At 47.0% G+C, this 12,063-nt stretch overlaps 1 long non-coding RNA gene across 1 annotated transcript; it reads left to right on the top strand.

The window, feature by feature from the left end:
- The first annotated feature begins 2,941 nt into the window (after window positions 1-2,941).
- LOC112208150 (uncharacterized) lies at window positions 2,942-7,664 on the top strand. The gene is made up of 2 exons (XR_002942477.3): window positions 2,942-5,247; window positions 5,825-7,664. It is a non-coding gene; the product is annotated as an uncharacterized LOC112208150 (long non-coding RNA).
- The last annotated feature ends 4,399 nt before the right edge of the window (window positions 7,665-12,063 follow it).

Raw genomic sequence — 12,063 nt, 5'->3', positions numbered from 1 at the left:
GGGCAAAGCTCTGCAAATGTTGAGAGGCTGTGGTGAAACTGGGACCATCGACAGGAGACCGCTGTGGAGCGAGGGCAGAGCTCTGCGAATGTTCAGAGGCTGTGGCAAAGCCAGGACCGCTAAGCACAGTGGCCAGGTAGGAGCCGCCGGGTGCTGTCCAGTTGGCGAAGGGCCTTGGTTATCTCCATGTGAACTTAGGGATGTGTCTCATATGCAATGGAAAGGCTGGCAGAGGAACGTAAGAGGGAGGCCTGTGCTTTAGAAATGTAACACCAGCAGCCTGTAAGAAAATGGGATGAAAAGGAAAAGATCCTTAGAAAGAAAACAAACAGCTTTAAAACTATTCAAGTGGTAGTCAACATAAGATACGAGTGAGGAAGTTTTACTTGAAGGTAATAGCAATAGAAGGGAAAAAGAAGAAATGGGGTCAAATTCAAGAGACTTTCCTATGGAAAAGCCTAATTCTGTGAAAAGAAGCCTTAAAGACTGGAATTTCCTGGGAAGCAGAGCCGTTTCTGCTCCCCAAGCCCGGGCAGGCAAAGGCCAGCACCTCTTCCAATCAGTTCACACATGTGCGGTTCAGGCTGCTGAGAACTTTCACCACCACTCTTGCCTGGGGTATGTGTCCATAGTCTCTGCTTGATGTGTTTTATTTGTTTCTTCTTCAGGTTCCAGTAAATTTGCAATAAGCTCCAACAATTTTCTTATTTAATCAGCCTTGTAGGGAAATGCAAATAAAACAACATAGAGAACTTTCAGCTCTGGACAAGATAGAGGAGACACATGATTCCTATTTCTCCACCTCAGTTCCACAGACACCCCTGGACATGACACAGGAAACACACCGAAGGCCGCTGTGGAAGGGGCAGGGGTGACAGCAGACGGGACAGAGGCCTCGGATCCAGGGGACAACACATCTGCCTTTTCTTCTTGTTTTTATAGTTTAGTTTGTTTTTTCTCTGTAGAGAGAAACCTAAAACCTAGAAACACTAACTGGTAAAAACAAAAAGTGCCCCTTGATCTCCTCAGACAGAGGACTGGGAAGGGGACCCCAGAAAGTCTAGGACTGGAGGCAGAGGCCATTTGATGCTTCAGACGTAAGCTGCCGTCTCCCATTCACTTTTACCAGAATCCCACATTACAGGTTACAGGATGAGTAATCAGGAATTATTATTTGTGCATAAATCCTTGAAGGTGGCCCAACATATTTGCCTAGAAAGGAGGGAATCAACTCCTGGAGCCTCGTGAAGTGGCGTATCTGATCAGTAATGCACACTGTGAAGTGGAAGGACCTTACTATTCATCTGTGTGAAGGGGAAGGACCTTAGTATTCATGTATGTGAGGTGGAAGGACCTTACTATTCATGTATGTGAGGGGGAAGGACCTTAGTATTCATGTATGTGAAGGGAAGGACCGTAGTATTCATGTATGTGAGGTGGAAGGACCTTAGTATTCATGTATGTGAGGTGGAAGGACCTTAGTATTCATGTATGTGAGGGGGAAGGACCTTAGGATTCATGTATGTGATGTAGAAGGACCTTAGTATTCATGTATGTGAGGGGGAAGGACCTTAGTATTCATGTATGTGAAGGGGAAGGACCTTAGTATTCATGTATGTGAAGGGGAAGGACCTTAGTATTCATGTATGTGAGGGGGAAGGACCTTAGTATTCATGTATGTGAGGGGGAAGGGCCTTAGGATTCATGTATGTGATGTGGAAGGACCTTAATATTCATGTATGTGAGGGGGAAGGACCTTAGTATTCATGTATGTGAGGGCGAAGGACCTTAGTATTCATGTATGTGAAGGGGAAGGACCTTAGTATTCATGTATGTGAAGGGGAAGGACCTTAGTATTCATGTATGTGAGGTGGAAGGACCTTAGTATTCATGTATGTGAAGGGGAAGGACCTTAGTATTCATGTATGTGAAGGGGAAGGACCTTAGTATTCATGTATGTGAGGGGGAAGGACCTTAGTATTCATGTATGTGAGGGGGAAGGACCTTAGGATTCATGTATGTGATGTGGAAGGACCTTAATATGTATGTGAGGGGGAAGGACCTTAGTATTCATGTATGTGAGGGCGAAGGACCTTAGTATTCATGTATGTGAAGGGGAAGGACCTTAGTGTTCATGTATGTGAAGGGGAAGGACCTTAGTATTCATGTATGTGAAGGGGAAGGACCTTAGTATTCATGTATGTGAGGTGGAAGGACCTTAGTATTCATGTATGTGCGGGGGAAGGGCCTTAGGATTCATGTATGTGACGTGGAAGGACCTTAGTATTCATGTATTGGTTATGGTTTCACCACTGAATGACACTGGACAAGTTATTTGGACAGTCTAAAACTCAGTATGCTAAATTCATAACACGGGGGTAATATCAATATCTATGTCATAAGTTAGCATTGAGAGGAAATGTGCGTAAAGTGCCTAGAACATGGGAAGCTTGCAGAGAATGTTGGCTAATTCAATGATCATTGTCATTCTTTTCCTCGTCATCACTATCATCATTTGATGTTTATTTTGGAGACAACATTAGTAATCAAATCCCATAAATGTCAACACTTAGATTCCACAAGAAACACTGGAAATGTTACAAAAGGCACTGAAGAGCTGGTTATTGCTCTCATTCTGCAAGTTAACAAACTTCCAGCCTCCGTGTGGAATGGCAAACCAGATGCATGTGTGTGATCCTTCAGAGGGAAAATAAAGCTGTTCATGGCAGACTTACACACACATGTATTCAAAACACAGTATGTGTGTTTCCGCACTGAAAAATCTTTTATGTGGAAATTATTTTGAGTAAAAGTGTGACGGAGACTAACTGGCTGTTCCTCAAATCACCTTCCTTCTTCTCCTGATCACAGAGATAATCTCCATCTAACCTCCACCCACTCTTCAAAGTCTGGTATGGCCATGAGATGAGTCCCAGTCGATGGTATATGAGTAGAAATAATCCATGCAACTCCCAGACCTGGCTTCTGAATGCCCCTGCACAGTGTTGTACCTGCAGGGATGCTGGTGCTGACCATGGTCCAGAACCCACAGGCACAAGATGGAAGGCCCCTTCCACGCTCTCCCAATGACTGGGCACCACAGGGATGCCGGTGCTGACCGTGATCCAGGAGCCCACATGCAGAAGATGGAAGGCCCCTTCCACGCTCTCCCAGTGACTGGGCACCACAGGGATGCCGGTGCTGACCGTGATCCAGGAACCCACATGCAGAAGATGGAAGGCCCCTTCCACGCCGTCCCAATGACTGGGCACCACAGGGATGCCGGTGCTGACCGTGATACAGAACCCACATGCAGAAGATGGAAGGCCCCTTCCACGCCCTCCGAGTGACTGGGTACCACAGGGATGCCAGTGCTGACCGTGATCCAGAACCCACATGCAGAAGATGGAAGGCCCCATCCACGCTCTCCCAGTGACTGGGTACTGCAGAGATGCCGGTGCTGACCGTGATCCAGAACCCACAGGTAGAAGATGGAAGGCCCCGTCCATGCTCTCCCAATGACTGGGCACCACAGGGATGCCGGTGCTGACCGTGATCCAGAACCCACAGGCAGTAGATGGAAGGACCCGTCCATGCTCTCCCAATGACTAGGCACCACAGGGATGCCGGTGCTGACCGTGATCCAGAACCCACAGGCAGTAGATGGAAGGACCCGTCCATGCTCTCCCAATGACTGGGCACCACAGGGATGCCGGTGCTGACCGTGATCCAGAACCCACAGGCAGAAGATGGAAGGCCCCGTCCGTGCTCTCCCAATGACTGGGCACCACAGGGATGCTGGTGCTGACCGTGATCCAGAACCCACAGGCAGAAGATGGAAGGCCCCGTCCGTGCTCTCCCAATGACTGGGCACCACAGGGATGCCGGTGCTGACCGTGATCCAGAACCCACATGCAGAAGATGGAAGGCCCTGTCCACGCCCCCCAATGTCTGGGCACCACAGAGACTCCACCCTTCACTGCCAAACAGGAAGAGCTCCCCAGGGTCACTGCATTCCTCCGTAACTGTTTTTGTGTGAAACCCTTGCCATTTGGGGGTTTTTACAGCAGCTATAATTAATGAATACAGATCAGCATATTGAAGTTGAATGCTGACATGATAATAATACAAGTTACTTACTTGGAGTTGATGTGGAAATTACACAAGGCATAGAACGACACGGACCCCAGACCTGCACCGTGGAAAACTCACTAAAGCTGTCTCCAAAGGGCTGTGAAGGCGACCATGCCTCTACCCAATGTGCCGCTCTCAGAAAACCACCAGAGGGGCCAGTGACAGAGACTATTGTGTTTCGCTTACTGTGTTAAGTTATACCAAGGGGAAATTATCTTTGAAAATATGAGACATTTTGCCAGCAGAAATAATTGGATCCTCAAAGGCTTGGAAAAATTGTCGTCTTCTAGAACTCAAATAATAGGAAATAAAACCGGAAATAAAAAAGAAATGCTTTGAGAAAAATATTAAAAGCCCAGAAAAGTTTCTAGTTGAAGAAGAAAATGTATCCTTGTGGCAGAAAGCAACCTAAAGACATCCGCCTTTGACCTAAACAGTGCTTCCATGTGTCTTCAGAAGAACCACTACTAAGGTGAAAACGCACGGTATGGGGACAAGCTCCTTCTTATGTGTAGAGAAACAAATTCAGTGCGGTTATGGAGCCCAGCACAGGACACAGGATCCCGAAACATGGTCCCCACATCAGAAACTGCACAGTGGAAACGCCATGCGATAGCCATGCATCCACCACACAGGACAGGATGTGAGGGAAGCAGAGGCGGCACATTCCAAGGACGTGCTAGGTTTGCAGCCATCAGGACTCGCATATGCTACTGGTAGAGTATGAATTACTAAAACCACGTGGGGGAAAAAGTGTAGCAATATCCACCAAAGCTGAACACGTGCCTACCTACCCACGAAGGTGCACACGTAAGTTTACCAAAAACATGCTTATAGATGCAGCATCCACACTAGCAACAAAACACGACTAGAAACTACTAGAAGGTCCTTCAGCAGTGGAATGGATAATTAAATAGACTGTAATATTTTCGCACCATGGCACACCATGCAGTCATGAACACAAGATGCCTACAACTGCACACAGCAGTGGGGCTGCAACCTCACAGACCAAACATGGAGCAGAATAAAACAGACACAAGCAAAATACGCTGCGTGATTCCATTCATATTCAGGCAGACACAGGCCCAGCTGATCTGGGCTCTTAAGAACTGGGTGAGTGTGAACCTCGGGATAGTGGCTGAAGGCGGGGGTGGGAGTCTGTACATGGCTGTAACGGTCTCTCTTGAGGTGGATGCTGGGTGCGTGGTTGTGTTGGGCTGGTGGTCACTCGCTGATTAGTGATGTTCAAGCTCCACCACCCCACCAAAGGCAGGCTCATCAATGACTCATGGGGTGGAGAAGGAATAATCTCACAGGAAACAGGGCCCAACCAAAGGGGCCCCCAAATCCAACCCCCAAATCCACGGCATAGAGCCTCACGCTGCCCACCTGGTGGGGCTTTGATCGCTGTGGGTCCATGTTCACAATCTTATTCTTTTTTATCCATGGGAGCATCCTAACCTACCTCGCTCTGCCTTTTGAGAGATGGAAAATGTGTCTAATTGACAGTGTGGTGAACAAGAAGTGCCATCGTGGGCTGATGAAGAGGACCGCACGGTGCCCAGAGGGTGTGGACTTTGAGCTGGGTGCAGCGGCTGGATGGGGCTTTGGGTGTCTTATTTAGGAGAAGGGGGAGAAGGACTCTGTGGTGAGACTAGCTAATGACCCAGCCCATTTCTTCTTCACCCAGGATACAGAGAAAGTCCCCAGCCCACCTCAGGCTCAGATGTACTTGATTCTCCGCAGACCACCAGGGTGGAGGCCTCCTGCCCCCCAGGCCGAGCAGCCAGTCTCCCTGAGCAGACACAGAAGTCAGAAATAATGTTCTGTGATCTTCGGCCAGTGAAACCTGTGGATTTGCTTATTACAGGGGCCAGCATTACTTATTACAGGGGCCATAATTACTTGTGTAAAGTAATTTCTTTACACAAGCTACATAGCTACATAGTTGACTATAAGCTTTTAAGCCACACCTCTGAATTTTCTTCATCTCTACGGCACTTACATGCTAACAAATACTGCAGGACGATTTTTCAGGTAACGGAGGAGAGGATATACCCAAAGTCTAACTCAGAGCAGACATTCACAAATTACGAGTTCGTGACTATTTTTATCTTAAAAGTGTAATCTGTTTAGACTCTTTTTCCATGAAGACTTTCTACTTTATTAATCACCCATTCTGTGTCCATGGAAATTCCTGCTTGGGGATGCATCCTTTTTCTACCTCCATTATTTAAAATACTGTGGGCACTTCCAAAATGTTGGTTGAAGAAGGAGGATAACATTGTCTCCCTCCTCAAGGAAAACACTAAATGCTCTGTCATTTTAAAATATTGCTCAAAATTGTCTTACAAGAAGATTCTACGACATCCTTATCCAAGGAAAAACATAAAGAGTTCATCGATTCTTCAGTGAGCACTGCCGAGAGACTTTCTTTCTTAATCCAGCTTGTGATGAGTTTATTTAATTGTGGAAGGACTTTCACAAAATATTGGAATTCCTCACAGTTACTGGAGTGTGTCCTCTGATTATGAAATACAAGAAGGATTGCGGGAGCTTAGGAGTTAAATTGCTGAACCTTCTGTTGATCTGGCTGGAAGTGGCCTTTAAGTTATTCTAAATAATGCTTACACAATGCTGAAGTGCATAGAGTTTGGCAATCATGAGATTAACTTTCCCTGAAACCACCCAGAAGATGCTTTATTCTATCAATTTCTCATGAAAAATCAATATGATTAACCTTGAAATTTATTTCTAACTGTGGAAGATGCACATTTCAAAACAGACTCTTGAGCTTCTTTTGTCCTATGAAACCAGCCATACTTCATGGAAAATAGGCAGTCAATCAGTGAATGTCTATTTCTGGCTATGATTTCTACCCACAGAAACATATAGTAAATTCAATATGGCTCTTGAAAGCCTTTCAAAAGTTCTTTCTCTCTGGAAAATGCCTTGCGAACATGAATAATGTCTTTCTCCATTAGTGTGGCATGGCATTTATCTTTGTAGATTAAACAAGCGAATCAGCTGGCAACTTGTGCCTCAGAAGGCAACATCACAGCCACTTTATTAGAGAATGCCGGTAGCTGGAATCTTAATTTTGGAAGGACTTTCACACACACACACGCACACACACACACACACACACACACACAAAGGATCCTTGTGGCAGAAAGCAACCTAAAGACATCCCCTTTTGAACTAAACAGTGCTCCCACATGTCTTCAGAAGAGCCACTGCTAAATCGAAAAGCTCCTTCTAATGTGGACAAAAACAAATTGCATCATCAGCCAATGAGACGAGACTGAACTTGCATCCTTTTCCCACGGCAGAGCATCTGGGAAGGGGGTTTGTGCCAGGTGCTCATATTTACCTAATCTACCTGTGTCAGAACAAAACCTGGGATGTGTCCTTCATGGCACTGGGGTGAGATGTTTTAGACTCATGCAAAAATGTCCATGAAATGTAATGCTTTTTCCACTCGTGAAGGAAAATATTTTCTGATATTAAAAAGATAGTCTTTGAAGGTATGTAATATTATTTGAGGCTCTGTGGTTGTGAACACTTTTCCTGCAGTTGGACTGCTTGATGCATTTTACACGAGTCTTTAACCAAAAGTGTTCAATGTGTGCAGCATGCCTGTCAGAGGCGTGAGGACGCAGCCTGACTCCATCCCTATGGGAGGATTGACACACGGTCCCTGCGGGGAGGCCAAACATTCATGCGCAATGGTTGCAGGTCAAGGTGTGATGGGTAAGCAGCCTTTGTCCTCCACAATTTGGAGTTGTCTGGAGTTTCCACTGAAGTTGTTGCTGGCCATGGAGATATTGTGGCTCCCGACAGAGGGAAACTAAAGTGTCTGAATCACATTGTCTGTATCACCACTCAGATCTGTCGGATCCCAGAAAGACCAACTGTCTCAAAACATATAGGTGCTATGCTGACTGCAAAGCACTTTCAGATAGATACGTAGATAGACAATGGATAGTTATATAGATAGACGGTAGACAAACAGATGAGAGATGATAGAGTTAGAGGGATGAGACAATCAGATGATAGACAGATGACAGACAGATAATAGATACATGATACATAGATAGATGATAGATAGATGATAGATAATAATAGATGATAGGTGATAGATAATAATTGATGATTAGATAGATAGATGATAATGTTGGATGGATGGATGATAGATAGATGATAGATGATAAAAAGACAGATGATAGAAAGATAGATGATAGATAACAGATAGATGATAAATGATAGATGATAATGATAGATGATAGAGATATAGATGATAGGTGATAAATAGATGATAGATAATAGGTGATAGATAATAGATGATAGATGATAGAAAATAATAGATGATAGATGATAGATGATTAGATGATAGGTAATGATGGATGGATAGATGATAGAAAGATAGATGATAGATAATAGATGATAGATAATGATAAGATAGAGGACAGATGATAGATGATAGAGAATGATAGATGACAGATGATAGATAATGATAGAGAGATAGATGATAGATAGGTGATAGATAGATGATAGATAAATGATAGATAATAGATACATGATAGATCATAGATAGATAGATGATAGATAATAGATGATAGATAGATGATAGATGATAGATAGACATAGATAGATAGATAGATAGATGATCGATAGAGAGGCAGAGATGGGTAGATAGATCAATGATAGATGGAGATAGGCAAACAGAAGCAGATGCATAGGCGTGAGCAGACATGGACCGGGACATGCTGCCACCCTAGAGATGTTGCATCTGAAGGGTAAAAAGTTCTGTGCGTTGCATAACCGCACAACTAGTCAGCATTCTCATATCTCACTGAGATGGAAGCTCAGGTCTCCCGACTCTGAATTCCATTCCCAGTCTTAAAACTGCTGCGCAGGGTTCTGGGGCTTGGGTAGGATCCTCTCATCCTCCCCGTCCTCCTGTTTCCACTCCCTCTCAATCCTCATTTCCCGGGATTCAACACCCTCCCTCCGGCTCCCCTGTTCCTCCTGCCACCTGTCCCTCCTCCTTACTCACTCTCCTCTTCCCCCTCCTTTTTCTTCCTTCCTACCCATTTTTCCTATCTCCGTTTCTTGCAATGCTTTTTTTTAAAATTATGCAAGGTGACCTCATCAGTATATTCACATTCTCTTCAACAAGCAAGGACACCCATGGGTGAGGGACAGCGGGGACCCCCACACAAGGTGAGCCGCAGGGTCCCTGCATCCGAGTGCATCCCACGCCGTCGGTCACGTGGATTTTCCTTTCTGCATTTGTTACCTTTGCCGTGCCTGATGCCGGGGGCCCATCTGGCTGCACACACGTGTGTGTCTGGCCTCTGGGGTGGCACTGGGAGTCCTGGGAGGAGCAGGTGTCGTCTGCCCGAGGCCACCGGATCACTTCTCTTCTGTTTTATCTCCACCATCCTCAGATGTTCTAAGAACCTGGGCTCAGAGCCATAGCTTTATTTTTACAACCAACGCACAGACACTCACATAGTATTTTGGGCCAGAAGTCAGTGTGTGGTTCAGTTCACCTTCCATTTGTGCCGACCTGAATAAGGATGCTCTGTTTAGACGTTGCCCTGAGGAAGAGAATCCTCCATTTGTGTGGAGGGTGAATGTGCCACCCAATGCAGAACTGAGCCGGGATCCCAGGGCGGAGCCTTCCTCCCACTCCGTCATCGCGGCCACGCACGCGATCTGCTCCGGTGCACTGTGCTTCTGATACTGGTGACCACCAGATAGATCTTGGGTTGTTTTTCCTGTCGACGCTATCTCATCCACCAGGCTAAAGCATCTACAGGGGGCCAAATGCAGGCCTGGAGCTGAATTTCCAGCTAATTATGGGCTCCTTTCCTTGTGTGGGGCTTTAGTCTAGAAATGCTGAGTGTGGGGTCGATGCGGATGAGAACAGGGAGGCGCCACTCAGCCCCCAACTCTCCCCGAGTCCCCTCAGAAGAGACCTCGCCACGCCACTTGCTTGTTTGTCTTTGAAGGAGGCTGGGTGTGGGAGGAGGGCAGGAATCACAGCAGGGACCCTGGCCCTCGGACCCCTTCCCTGTATCTGTGCCCTCCCATCCCTGCCCCTCCGCTGTGGGGCTCATGGGGGAAGCACATGGGACCACCTGCTGCCCCCAAGATTGTATTTCTTGTTGTCTTGTGGGCAGAGAAGAGTTCCTTATGTAAAGTCATATGCATAGACCTCAAGGCTGACATTTGGGACAGGGAATGTAGGAAAGCAGGTGTGCGAGCTTCCCACGGCAGATGAAGCAAAGTGCCATGCTTGGGTTGAAACAACAGAATTTAAAAACAAATTGTCTTATAGTTCTTGAGGCCAGAAGTCCCAGATCCAGGGGCTTGCAGAGTGGGTTCGCTCCAAGGCTCTGAGGCCTGCTGTTGGCTTGTCCACGGGCCTCCTCCTCTGTCTTCCCTCTGTCTGTCTCTGTGTCCAAATTCCCCTTGTCATAAGGACACCAGTGATCTTGGGTTAGAGCCCACCCTAAATGCCCTCATCTTAACCTAATGACAGTCAGTATCTCCATCCTGAGGCAGTGCACACAACCCTGTCCATGGCTGTGCTTAGCAGTGGGTTGAGAGGATTTTGACACGAGGAGGCCTTTGGGGAGGACACCAGCTGGGCTTCTCAGGTGAGAGCAGGGGCAGAGCATCCCAAAGGAAAATGTGGGTGTGAGCAGAGCACAGGCCTGCAGCCACAGGGAAAGGCTGCCGGCGTCCAGTGAGGGGAGGGACACGGCCGGCCTCCGGAAGGTGCTTCCGGGCTGGTGTGGAGGAAGACCGTGGGCTCCAGCCAGCCTGGACTCAGGGTGGAGAATGGAGGCCCCTGTAGGGCAGGCAGAGGAGTGAGTGCCCAGGGTCCCCGCAGACACCCTGAGATGCACCGCAGGGCATGGTGCTCAGGTGCTCAGCCACCTGCCTACATGGCCGCTGACTCCATGCTAGAGCCGTCCCTGCCCCGACGGGCTGCCCTTGGGAGCTGGTGGGCCTGGACTGGGAGCCTCTGGACAGGCCATCTCCCTCACTGTCCCTTTGGGGAAGCCTCCCCTGCCCCACAGAGATTGCTGGGCTCAAAGCAGGGAGGAACTTCGGCCGGGAGAAGGGCCTTCCAACCCTGAGCTCTGTGAGAGGAAATCTCATTAGCAGCAAACCCTCACATGTGACCTGGAAAAAAGGAGGTATCTTTTAATAGACAATGTCTGGATCTTTAGTGAGGGTGATTTAGATATAATACGTCCGTTTACTTTCAAAAGGGAAAAAGTGTGGGTCACTCAGAAATTCCTGCTGTAGCTTAGATCATCGATCAAGTTCAGAGCGAGTCCATAATTTCCAAAATTCAGACAGTTTCATCTTAGCCAAAACATAGTGTCAGCAGTGTGGGAACGCTGAAGACAGCCGGCTCAACACCCTGCTCAGGGAATCCCAAAGCCTCCCTGCGATCAGGAGAAGGAAGCCTAGATTTCTAGGTTAGTGCAGCCCACTAGCAAGAGAATAAAGTCTCGGTGTCAAGCTCTCTGGCTGCAAACTGTTCCCCTATGTCTCCGGAGAGTCCCCAAGGACTCTCGAGGAGGGCTCCTGAGTGTCAACCAGGGCTCTTCCTTCCACGGGCAATGCCCCTTCCTCCTCCTTTCTGTTCGGTGACCCCCACATCAGCCCAACACCCTCTTCAACCCCATGTCTCAAACCAGAAGTCACAACTGCATCCTTTATTTAATTTCTTTACTTTTATAGAATTTTTACAATATTTGTCATACTCTGCTTGTAGTTATTGGAAGCATGTCTTCTTCTCCACAATACAAAAGCCTCAATTTGGGGACTTCATTATTAAGCTTTTTTTTTTTTTTTTTTTTTTTTTGCACATACGATCTCACTCTGTTGCCCAGGCTGGAG

Source organism: Pan troglodytes, chromosome 12 (assembly GCF_028858775.2).
Source record: "Pan troglodytes isolate AG18354 chromosome 12, NHGRI_mPanTro3-v2.0_pri, whole genome shotgun sequence".
Classification (NCBI taxonomy): Eukaryota; Metazoa; Chordata; class Mammalia; order Primates; family Hominidae; genus Pan; species Pan troglodytes.
Note: the sequence above shows the minus strand (reverse complement) of the source record. Positions and strands in the feature narration are given on the sequence as shown.